Source organism: Centrocercus urophasianus, unplaced genomic scaffold, assembly GCF_019232065.1.
Source record: "Centrocercus urophasianus isolate 14NV4802_14NV808 unplaced genomic scaffold, USGS_Curo_1.0 seq_32, whole genome shotgun sequence".
Classification (NCBI taxonomy): domain Eukaryota; kingdom Metazoa; phylum Chordata; class Aves; order Galliformes; family Phasianidae; genus Centrocercus; species Centrocercus urophasianus.
The window spans coordinates 8,262,418-8,275,705 of NW_024884889.1; the positions used below are offsets into that span (position 1 = coordinate 8,262,418).

Here is a 13,288-nt window from a genome sequence, read left to right on the forward strand (position 1 = left end):
TTGCACTGGAACGCAATTGATTCTGTTTCCCACGTAACAAAAAGAGAGGGAAGTGTCACCAGCTCACAATGCTACCTGGGGCTCTTCCCACACCCAAGGCTTCATGCAGTGGCATTCTGCAAAGGACTGCTAATTTCATTTTTGAAGTACTTTCAAAATATGCCAGATAATCTTTATAGGTAACCTTTGATTTGGTGGATGCTGTAGTGAAAGGATGAAAGTTCTAATTTAATTTTCATTGCTTCGTGGGGCACTTGAAAGGCTATCTATATCTTTACTATATGTAAAGGGATACTTGTCTTGTAAATGACCCTACAGTATCTGCACATGCAAATTTTTTTTCAAGGTCACAGTCATAAGACAAAACATGATTCTTCTATGAAGCTTTATATGGTTAAGAATGGGAATGTTTTTATACAGCACTATTCTTGTCCTTGTTTTCTCCTAAACTAAGGGAATCACCTGTAAGTGAATTACTTCAAATTCGTAGCTCTTTGAGAACTTTCACCTGTTCAACCCTTGATAACATTTACAACCTTCATAAACAGAAATGTAGGAGTAGCAGGAGGAAGAAATTCTGGGATCAATATTTTGTTTGTTCCCATAGGCACAGAATCCCTCTTTGCTATCAGAGGTGTCCAGCTGTATATTCCAGCTAACAACCACTGTATGATTTTCTGATTTCAAAAACTTGATTGACTTCTATGCACCACTCTGTAAGTGACGTAAAGACTCAAGTGCACTTTTGCTTTAGGTCTCTATAGGTACAACAGGGATAGAGAGGTACTGATGATAAAGCTACATTTTAATCTCAGGCTGAATCTGCTTGTGTGTTGTTCTCTGCTGCTCTGTGCTCATACTAACAGTGTTTTTGGTTTTAATTTATTCCACTTAATAATAATTGGAAAAAGTCTTAAGCAGGCTGATGATATAAATAAACAAACAGAGCATCACAGAAACACATGTGGTCCTTAATGCCTGAAGTCACAGAAATCACAGACAATCAAGGCAGTAATCTCTCACAATCTGAGCAACTGAGGTACCTGGTAAGAAACACCAATATGCAAGAACCAAGCAGAAATGAAACAAACAAAAAAACCAACCTCAAAGTCTCTGTATTTTGTTATGCCTTGTACACCATACACCAGAGATTTATCAGACTGAAATCCCTGAAAGCGCAGGTCTTTGTCTGCTGACTTGTTAACAACGTTTTGTTTATGCAAAAAAAAGGAGAGAGAAGTTTGGACCATACAGATCATAGGGGATTTATGAGTGGGAAACTTTGGGAATTATTTGTTCAAGTTGACAAAGGAAGGGAGGAGATAAAGAAGTAAAACCCACTGTAAAATGCTAGACAATATTCAAATGTTTCTCTACAGGATTAAGGAACATAAAATAGTGTTTCCTATGTAGGAGAAAAAGAAAAAAGAGCTGCATTAACAGAAACAAAAAAATAAATCTACACTTCCTGTTTTGTGAATGCAGACTGTTCTGACTCTGGAGTTCATCATGTCAGGAAAATGACCTATCATGTCACGTCACAGAGTATCAAAGGTGATACTCTGAATCCTACCTGCTGCTGTTCTTCCAATATGAAAAAACTGAACCACTCTTCTCATATCTCATGTTTCATTTGTGCTGTCCTTTCTAGCACCTGATAAGTAACTACAAAATTACTGCTGAATGGTTATTTAATAGTGTCACTAACCATCTCACGTTGGTGCTAAATCTAAAAAAGGAACAGATTATTTTGTTCTCCTTTCCTTAACCCATATGTTAGGCCACTGCTGCATACATGTGTCAATATTCAAAGACAAGCCTCTTTTGTTTTATATGTTTTTGTTTTATATGGGTATTTTATACACACCCAACACGTGTTCATGATTCTGCAAATCAGGATCTGTTCCTGACTATTGGGCACTTTGTGATCCCCCTCCCCACCCCCCAACCACCTCAATTGCTCCCAAACTTTCAATAAGAGAACAAGAATTCATGCTGTACGCCTTAAAAGCTTGTCCAGACTTGCTGCTTCAAAGCACTTATTTCTACAGTGTCTGTAATCTTTGTCTTGGAGAATGCAGAAAACTCTTTTCCTATTCTTTAAAATGTGAGACTAATTTAACACTGCCCATGTCTTCCTTTCTGAAAGGAATAACTGAAATTGGCTTGATGTCTAGTGCAAGGTAAGCCTGACTTCTCTAAGGATGCAGAAATAATGTGTAAAGGACATGTCAGCCCTTCTTTAAGCTCTCGTAAGGAGCATCCAAGAGAACACATCAGGGAAAGCCAAAGAACAAGACATTCCCAGTAGAGCACAGCTTTCCGTCAAGATAAACTGATTGATGAAGCTCACTACTTATGTGCATTCTCTTAAAAACACCAGAAACAAACAAACAACCCTCAACAAAGCAAACAAACACACAAAAAACCCCTTGAGAAGCAACAAAGCCTCATGAGCTCTTGGGAACAGGCAATGGCTCACAAGTAGTTTTTGAGAAGCCAAGAAAGAGAGGTGCACGAGAAGAACAACTCGTTCATGCAGTCACATGTAGCTGTCATAAAACAAGTGAATATTATGCAGTAATGAAAACAAGACTGGGCTGATTAGACAGTGCAATTAAGCTAATCATGACTCACTGCTTGGTACCTGCTCGTCACATGAGTCTCAGATGTATTACTGTGGGTTCAAGTAAGGGCATATCATAATGTCAAGTAAATATTGCTGTATTTTCCAAAATTACAACCAGATGAAGGCACGCTGTCAGGAGTCCAAAATGATTCTCAAATACCATCAGCTAAGCAACCTCATGTTTTTCTTCGCTTTGAATTGCTTCTCAGTTTGAAAGCTCAGAAGTTGATGAAATTCAATGTTTTCTTTTAAAAGCGAGGAGATTACAAGTTTAAAAGAGTAATCTTTTAACTATCTTGGTACCAAAGAATCCACCCTGTACTTTCTATCATGCAAAGCTATTTTACTTACAAAAGCCTTAGAGACCATCGTGAATTTATCACATCCTAAGACTTTTTCACCCCGTAACTTTTTAAATTGCTACAGTACCTCCAGGCGCAGTGGCAAATAGATTAGATCAAGAGAGGATTGCAAATTTCCTTCTGAAACAGCTGTTTTGAAAATGAATGTTTTCCTCAACTAAAATAGTCAAAGAAAACTTTCAAGTTAAAATTGATTTTGCCTGTCATTTTTGTACTAACCTGAACACCTCAAAGTGACAGGAGATAAAAATATTTTTTCTCTGCTGAAAGATATTTGAAGGGCCTGTGAACTGGCTTCCAAAAACCTTTAGTGCGATACAGAGGAGGTGAGCTCATGGGATTGTAACCTTTGTTTTCAAAGGCAAATAATTAGAATAAGGTTATAGAACAAGTTTATAACTGAATTTCTTTAGCTTAAAAAAATGGGTGAGTGATGAAGAATGGTAATGACAAGTGGCTGATGAGATGTAATCAGAAGCATTTAAATCACTATTTGGCAGGAAAAAAAGATGACTGTGCAAAAACAACAGCTGTTTGTCTTTTAAATGAACCATTATCTGAATTTGTGCATTGCAATAAAATCTAGAAATGAATGATGTTTAGCTATTTGTTCCAAATTAGCTTATTCCCATTCAAAATAACATTTTGGGGCAAATAAAAAGTGCAATGAAATTAATCCAGCTCCTGGATGAGAATGCAAAATTAACTTTTGACACTTACTTGACTTGCTGCAGATTTCTCATGAAAACTGTGGAAATACTTTCAGCACCTAATTTTAAAAAGGCTCTAATAAAGTTGATTAAGAAAACCTTACTAGTGATTTCTGCTAGTGAGAATGTCATTCTATTAAAGTTATAGTTACTAACAGAAAAAAGCTGTCAATAAGTAATTACTGAGAACAGATTCTATTTTTTATACAAGAATAAGGAACAATTTACACAGTTGAACACTGTTAATATGTTCATTTGGAGTAACCACCCAGGGCAAAAATTGTAGGCCAATGCACTCCATGTTCAAGTGCTGAAAGACAGTATAATACTAATCCTGGAGGCATCACTGGCTTCCACATCCATACAAGATCTCCTCAGGAATATTAATTCAACTGTTATCATCGTTGTTGCCTTTTCTGCAATTTGCTCCTCTTTTCCATTGCTAATTGTTCAAATCTGATGTCTAATTTATTCATAAGCTCAAATGGTTGCAACAATTTCATTTCTAATGCCCTGGCCAGTTTTTATATATTGACTGTTGCAATACCAGAATTACAATTTTCACAAAGCACCACGCTTACACTTACTTGACCACATCAGCTGTAATTCTAGGAACGTGTAGTACTTGAACTACAGTCCTAAGTTTAAATAGCGTGTAAAACATTTGCTCCACTAAACACGAGGATTTTAGCAAAAAAAATGCATGTATTTGACTGTCTACTATGGCATGCCAATCTTGAATTTTAATTTCATACTGTATCTTTATGTTTTGCTGTGTATGAAAATGCTTTCATACCAGGAAGTTTCCAAAGCACAAAATATGCACTTTTGCAAAATAGAGACTCTGATCTCATAGCAACATTACTTAAGTTATTTATCAGTTATGCTCCAGATAATTCAGTCTAATTAATCTGGCTGTAGCACTGGAAGATCCTCTTTGTCTAACTGCCAGATAAATCTGCTCTGAGGCCAGAAATTGTAAGCAGAGCAATTCAGCAATGGTACCTTGCCAGAGGATTTGTACATCTTCTATTAATTTGCTTTTTTGTTCCACCGAACTTAGGATAAAATGATTCTGATGCATAGAAGAGATCTTAAAAACCTACTGCTGCCTGAGAAAACTTCCATACGTAGTATAGAGAGTTTTGTCTGGAAACCCAAATTTTGGAAGGCACTCCCAGAGGATGAACATTCAGTGATATCTGACAGAACGCAAATTACTGAGCAGGAACAAAAAACCCTTTGCTACCCCCCTTCCCCTCTTCTTTCTTTCCTCAAATATGCAGAATTACAGTGATGTCTGACTATTACTTTTGTTAGAAATAAGCTCTCTCTCCCTGTATTCTGACACATTTTCCATTATATTAAGGTAGGTTTTCATTTGCCCTGGCATTTTTATTTATTTATTTTTTTAATGGGCATTTCTCTGTTGGTGTCACCAGTTTTTATTTCATATTGTTGCAATACCACGTCTAAGGCTAGACATATGAAATGCATGGCCTGGGCTAACAATGAAGGCACTAGTGTAGATGTATTAAAGAGTAATACCAGACCAGGCAGTACCACCCCACCTGGAAGGCCCAGAAAGGCATTAACTAGCCATCTGAAACAGGGAAAAATCCTCTGTCAGAGACAAATCCTTCCTCACAGTCATCAAGGAGAAGGCCTGGGCTGGTTCTCCAAGGCCTGAAGAGAGAAGAAATCAATCACTTCCCCTTCCTCCCCCCTTTTGTAACACCTCATTTATAACAGTTAATGATTGTTTATCTCAGCAGTCAAATAATTTGAGATGTGCTTAAGCCAAGAAGATCAAGAACCGTTACTTATTGATACAGTGGTGTCCCTTCAGCAACAACCACTTGTGACATCTGGATAACCAGCACTCAGAATTTCAATACAAAGTGATGGTGATGAGGAAGGAGCTCACCTCAGACTTGTTGTTCAGTGTAACTCAGTCACCCATGAGCCAGTGTATAGTCAAGCCAAAGTAAAACACAGATTAGTGGAAACTCATCTATTCAGATTAACAAACAACAGGCATTTATAATAGAACTCTTAAGTATCCATGAAGGAAACTTACAGTTTATTTTCATTTTCATACACAGAAGTCTGTGTATGTATGTACTCATGTGCCCATGCATGCAGGGAAGTAGGAAGTTATCACTGAGATGAACAAGATGCACTTGTAGCATAGTCCTAAAACACAGCTGCAACAAAAACATGAAAGAAATCAGAAAGGCCACAAGCAGGGAAATTACTTCATGCTACTCATCAAGTGGTACTATTTTATTGCTATTTTCAGCTGGAAAGTTGTGTGTTTGACCTATATTATCACATATCATCTATCCAGAGAAGACATAGCATTTTCACTCCTAAAGCTTCCTGATATAGAGAATACTGTTGGACACATCTGGAGAGTAAAGGCTGAAATCTCAATCCTAAAATGCATCATAATAAACACCCAGCATTATTTCAATCAAGAGATAATCTCTCAGTGCTGTGTTTTCGTTTTACTAGGTATCTCACTCTGTCCATATTTTAGTTTTATAGATTGAATATAAAAGCTGTATCAAGAATAGTGTATTTTTAATTTAGGAGATCACATTCTAGCACTTAAAACAGCTGTTGACATGACTGATTAGTAAAATCAAAACCTTTCTAACCAGGCAATACTTTAAAATCTCTCTTAAATCCTGCAGATTTCAGAGCTATTTCTCTGGGCAAGAAACCTACCTGACTAGAAAATGATATGAAAGCAGAGGTGAGTACGTAAATAAAACATGTAAAATAAACAAAGAAAACCCTCGTACGTATAACAATGATAAAAAGTCTAGATATGATTGCTAGAGAAACCATAAGCACTTAATAAAAAATAAGTTTTTTCTAAAATATATCAGGAAAAAAAAACCTCACATAACTTACACATAAGCCTTAGGAGTGTAGAAAAGCCAAACTGCCTAATATTCATTTCTGACATGAATTTGGAAAGCAGGAAGCGGCTTTGTTCTTTCTCCATGATGCTGAAAACGTGTGTGAGAGATAAAGCAACATTTCATGCTATTTTCAAACCAGGCGCAAGAGGAATTTGAAAGGAACGAGTTGAGAAACACTTTGAAACTAACGTTCTTATATAAAGGGCTTTGAAAACTGAAGAAAATACCAAGAGACAAGAGGCTTGCCACATTATCTGAATACAAGAAAACAGTGCCTATAGTTCCTAGGTGAAACTGGACAAGAGTTATTTTAAGTGGCATAGCATGGAATTGGAGACTAGAACACAATATAGGTAAGTTTACTCCCATGGTAGATGGGCATTCTCAAACCAACACTCAAAAACACAATCATCTTTGTCTTTGGCAACACCACTAGTCAGTCTATCCAAAACATTTTAGCCACGATCTCATGGGTTTTAGTCTCACTAATACAAATTCATTTTCTCCCTGGCATACAGCACAAACCTTAGCCCTGTGTTGTGGCCAGGCCTTCATGCAGTTATGTTCTCAGTAGCTAATTCTAAAGTGGTGCTGGTCTAACTCAACTACTCCAAAGCTTCTTATTAAACTGTAATTTCAGAACGGTGAACCTGAAATTATTCATGGATTTGCTAGCCCAAAACAAATGCAAGAAAACCACAAGAAAACCCAAACTAAACCAAACCTAACAACACCAACTCAACAAAACCCTCACTTTCTAAGCATTGTGCATTTTCTCCCACTCCCACGTTCAGCACTGCGTTGACGACCACATCTAGTCAGAGAAAGACTCTCCACCCAGATCAAGTGAATTTCAGAGTTTCCTCTGCAGAACAAAGGAGGAAGAGGTGGTGTCCTTCTCTAATGGTTCCACCCTTAGATGTCTGATGACCTCTGCCCCTTTGATTGCCATGCTGTAGTTGTACTTGATCTCGGCTGGGCCACATCTATTACTTCAGAAAGAAACACTGACTGAGCAAAGCCTTCAGGATTGCTATTGGACACACAGGGGGAAAGGCAGGGGCCTGTGATACAGAGGGCTGGCTGCCTCAGTGCCCTTTCTGGATAAGCTCTACTCAGTTTGACATGCACTCATCCACAGTATCAGAGGGCTTTCCCTCCTCACTGCCTGGCCACTTCCTGCCCCAGTGTGTGCTATGCAGGAACAAGTCTGTATCCCAGGGCCAGTTTCCCCCACCAGGCCACAGCTGATTGCTGCGGAGCCTCTTCCAGATCCACGCTTTTCCTAAGGAGCCATGCTCCCTTGTATCTGTACTAACGTGTCATACAGGCCAAGCGCACACTGGATCCCCCACAAGCACTGAGGGACAAGCACAATGGGTAACGAACATTACTTCTGTCTTACTTCTTACAATATACAAAGCTACTTATATCACACACTGTCTTGCTGGCTTGGCTTATAACACACTTTCAAAGCTGTGCCTCATATTTTTTTCCTCCCCTACGATAGGAACCAAGTGCAAACATCAGTTATTAGCGTACTTTGCAATGCTGTCACATACAGCATTTAAATTTCATACATTTCATAGAATCATAGAATCACCAAGGTTGGAAAAGACCTAAAAGATCACCCAGTCCAACCGTTCACCTATTCCCAATAGCTCCCACTAAACCATGTCCCTCAACACAGCATCCAGTCTTTCCTTGAACACCCCCAGGCTCGGTGACTCCACCACCTCCCTGGGCAGTCCGTTCCAGTGCCTGGCCACCCTTTCTGAAAAGTAATACTTCCTCATGTCCAGCCTGAATCTCCCCTGCCGTAGCTTGAAACCATTCCCCCTGGTCCTATCACTAATGACACGAGAGAAGAGGCCGACCCCCAGCTCACTACAACCTCCCTTCAGGAAGTTACAGAGAGCAATGAGGTCTCCCCTGAGCTCCTCTTCTCCAGGCTGAACATTCCCAGCTCCTTCAGCCTCTCCTCATATGGCCTGTGTTCCAGACCCCTCACCAGCTTTGTTGCCCTCCTTTGAACACGTTCCAGGGCCTCAATATCTTTCTTGCAGTGAGGGGCCCAAAACTGGACACAGTACTCGAGGTGCGGCCTCACCAGTGCTGAATATAGGGGAAATTTCTGCAAATGCACATCCACATAATGCTGTGGATGCTTTCCCTTCACTTTGGTGACCCTTCCAACAGATTACTGGCATCCTGCTGCTTAGTCTGCTATCTACCCACTTTTAAGTTACAGTATTAAATCTACAATAATTAGAGAATATTATCTACAATAATCAGACTTTCTTTTTTCAAGTCCCCATAGACTTGAGATTGCGGTTTAGAATAAGGAATTTTTATTCAGACAGAGAGCTTGACGCAACATGGTAAACGTTTCTCCTAATTTTAGGTTTTAGAATCAGCTTCCTAGATTACTTAAAGCACAGCTTTCACACATTTCACTGAAATGATGTGAAATATTCACCACTGCATCAGGATTATCAAGCTGACAACTTGAAAACCCAACATATAATTATTATCTATTTATGAAGCCATTTAGAGAATCCCTGTGGAGCAAGATGCAGGAAGAGAAATCAGTTTTCCAAAGCAGAGTTCAGTCGCCTTCATCCCAGGAACATCATTTGGTAATCCTCAGCCTCAATCATAATTTATCTTTATCTTCTGCCACAAATTAATAAGTACTCACACAGACAACATAATTGACTGCACTCATTTCTGACTCATTCTACAAATGCAGTCCACAAAGAACAAATTCTCAGGAAGTTACAGTGTGAAGAAAATGTACTATGGGTACGTAAGAGAAAGTAAACATAAGTACCAAGATGATGCAAACAGCATTTGCAAAATTGATAATGCTGTTCGATACAGATAACATCCTGGATTCGTAAAGAGGAAATCAATTTTCCTTCCACATTTCATAAGATGATACCATGTCACATCACCGGTTCACAACCTTTAGCTCTCCAGACCTGAAAGCTTTAATTACCAGCCCCTGATCAGAGATGTTACGCAGGAGGTGGAGACATTTTGCAGTGAGAGATCTTGAGCTTCCTTTCCAGCTTTGTAAAAGACCTCACCTCAGCAAGCACAGATCCTTTTTTTCCTCCACTTGGCCACGGCTGCTTACCCCACTTCCACCTCCTCTTGCCTGGCACCACTACCTCCTTCCCCTCCACTCATCTCCTCCTGGCAGCATGGGATCACCATTCTCTCAGCTTATTCTCCAGGCAGTCTGGTTTCCTCTCTGAGCTCCTCATCCTTTAATTCACTATTCCCTGCCAGCTCCCTTTTACACAGCCTTTTTGTCAGTTTCTGCCTTCTGAGATTTACAGCTTTTCTGATTTCCATTTCCTTTTCTAAGTCTCTTCTCTCTTGTCCCACCTCCTCCTTTTAATCTCTACTTGCTCAGTCCTTTCCAATACATTTTCAACTTTCTGCTTTTCACACACAACCTCATCTTCTCATAACCCCAAAATGTTGTTTGAAGTGGTGATGCCTGATTTGATGGCTTCAAAGAATAGGGGATACAGCGTTACCAAGAAACCCTCTCTGAGATAACTGGTGACAGCTCTGATGTACTCCACATTGGTTTCTAGGGTTGAGGAAAGTCTGTTGGAAACAGGTGATTTTTAAGAAGTTTTTCACATGAGTTGTACATAAGTGTAACTCAGCTTGAATAAGCTCTTGTGGTCTAGCAGGGCAGCTCATAAGAGCACTGTCTCTCACACACAGGGATTTTGCAGAGAAACTTTGCAGATGCTCTCACTCTTTTAAGAGTGCATTTTCTCCTTTAAGCACCAAGGAAAAGAAATATTAAAAAAAAAAATTAGATTCCAAGCGATTACAAAGCATCAGAGAAAATACCTGTGGGCATAAAAGGATTTAGTATCCTCCCTCATACTGTGCTGATGGTGCACCGGCAATTTGCTTTGCATGGAAAATTACTACATTCAAATCTGGACTTCACTTCGGAAGCACAGAATATTGAAATTTCTATTGATTAGTTGCAGAAATCTTTCTAGCAGGCACGTCAGTTATCTAAGTTTTGTATAGAAAGCTGAAACTACACTTCGGTTCAAGATTATTCTCTTTGTCAACAAATTTCAAGCATCTGATTCCAAGCAAGAAGTGTTTGATTAATATAAGATTTCCAGAATCATTCAACATGAGAATTGTCAATTCCTCTTCTTCTGGAAAGTTCCAGTGCTTTTGGCAGCTTTACACAAGCATCTTTTAATTCAAGGTGGAAAAGAAATGAAGTCCATATGGCACGTTACGTGTCAGAGCGAGCAGTTAAAGCCTGGTGGAGTTGCCATAAGAGTTAAGATAGGTTTGCAAATCAGGAAGCCCTGAGCTTTATTACCAAAGGGGCAGAAGCAGCCTTGCCCAAAGGTGGATGCAGACAGCCTGTGCAGACGATAACGCTCTGACTTTCAGAGCTTTACTTGGTCAGTGCATAAACTTGTCACCATCACTAACTGAAAGTAAAGGAAGCCTTTCTCAGGAAATCTAGCCTTCATCCCTGATTTGCTGTAAGGATCTTGCATTTTGTTGCACATATTGATACATAAGGTGCACAAGCGAAAGCAAAGAGAAATTAACCAAAAATTCTTATTGCAGAGCTCATGCAGTGGTTGAGCAATTTCACTTTCCCGTTTATAAATCTGGAAGCAATCTCAAAATGTTACATAAAATGTAACCAAGAGCACCATCCTGCATTATCATAAGTGTACACTTCTGCAGATGATTTGGGTTGGTCTCTGTCCCACATTTGACAGAAAGCACTTGTTACAAGAGATCTTGGCCTTGAAAACAGCCGTCATGTGCAGGAAGAGCAAGATGGGCTAACAAGTTTCAGATGGCCTTAAGAAAGCTTCCCTTGTCATTTTGAAACGAGGCTAAGGAAAGGAAGGGGAAAAGAAAAAGGACATAAAGAAGAGAGGGAGTTATAGGGAATAGAAGAAATAGGATTGGAAGACTTCAGGTAGGGGCACAGATTGTACAGACAGACACAGGTTTGCGATCCCACTTTGAGTAGTTTTAGACACTGATGTTCTTCAGCTTTTCTTAGTTGATAAATGGATTGTGAGAAGGTCTGTCTGTGAAATGGCAAGTTTAGGAGGTTGAAGTAGCATTTGTCCCCAGATGGTAAGTCAAAGTGACTCTAGAGACAAATACCCACACTATGATGATTACAGCTGATGGTTTTAACAACAGGGAAATTGCAGCAGCACCCAGTGCAGGGCCAGCCATGTGCCTAAGCAGCCTCTGAGGGTCAGTAGGCGAGCAAGCACGCAGGCAGACATTCATCCTAAGTACCCACGGGATGCTGTCAGCTCCAGAACCCGACCCTTCAGGGTCATCATATTACCATTGATACTTCTACACTCAAAGATCATAGTACAGATGTTTTCAAAGAAAATCTTCCACACGGTATAAAATAGCCTGCATGAGATTATACTGCAGTCAGGCAGTTGCCAAGATTTACTGGTATATAAAAAGCTACATTTCCACCAGTTGTTCACTGGTTTGTTTGTTTGTTTGTTTGTTTCCTTAGTTTTTTTATGAAGAATGAAAAAAAGGAAAAGTTTTCACATAAAAAGAGTTCATGAAGAACTTGAAATAAGGTGAATCGGCAGTTGAAATTATTTAGGTGCAACTCTAGCTAGCAAATGTTAAAATAATGGAATGGATATGGGAGGGTCAGGCAAGAGGAACTTTTGAGGGATTCCTGTTTCTCATTTAACTCTTTTAGGAGCATCTGTGAGTTGTGGAAATTAAGAAAATGAATAAATACATTCCCTAACTTCTAGCAGACCATAACAAACAAATTCAAATTCCAAACACAACTGTAATTCCTTCAGAAGAGTGTGTTTTAAAATCAGCTAGAGACTGGAGCAGGATTTGAATCCATCATGCGGAAGAAGTGTGTGAGTGAGGTTACAATGCAGACTGCTGGCCAAAGCTCTGGAGGGCAATGGAGCCACAGACTGTGCCCTGAGTGAGTTCAGGAGAAGTGGCACTAAATGAGAGGAGTGCAAAACAGAGCCCTAACAGGTTGCAGAGGGCGTAGGCATGCACAATCTGATCTGCAGCCGCTGCTCATCTATCACATCTAGATAAGCCATGTGATTTTCTCCTATGGCTGCATTATGCCAGGGATGAGGAGACAATGAGTACCTAAGAATGGAACGGCTGTCAAAAGCACGGCATTGGAAGGCCTGTAGTCATTCACAGACCCCATCTGCAATCCCATTTTGCAAAATGCTTTAAAATATTTCATTAAATTTTAGAAATTCTCCAGCGGAGGTGAATGTAAGGCAACAGAAATGATACCAACAATAATTTGCACGTCTTGTATAAACGTCTCAACATTTTCCTGCTTTGCTATAGCAACAAGAATGTGAAAGGCTTAATTTGTTTGAAATTCTGCAGTTTATATTCTGCATAACTTGAAGTACTATCTTTAAATATAGGAGGGCTGCTCATGGAGAGTGCAGACACATATGAAGCCATACTTTTCTCACAGGCTTGTTAAGATCTCATTACCACAGCCTGCTTAATTCCTAATAAATTAACATTGCTGGTTTCTTCCCCCCCCACACTTGCAGCACTCATGTCATGTATTCCTCCAAAACA

At 39.5% G+C, this 13,288-nt stretch overlaps 1 protein-coding gene across 1 annotated transcript in view; it reads right to left on the reverse strand.

The window, feature by feature from the left end:
* RXFP1 (relaxin family peptide receptor 1) overlaps positions 1 to 13,288 on the reverse strand; it is a 54,343-nt gene that overhangs the window by 31,698 nt on the left and 9,357 nt on the right. The gene's annotated exons all lie outside the window — the stretch shown is intronic.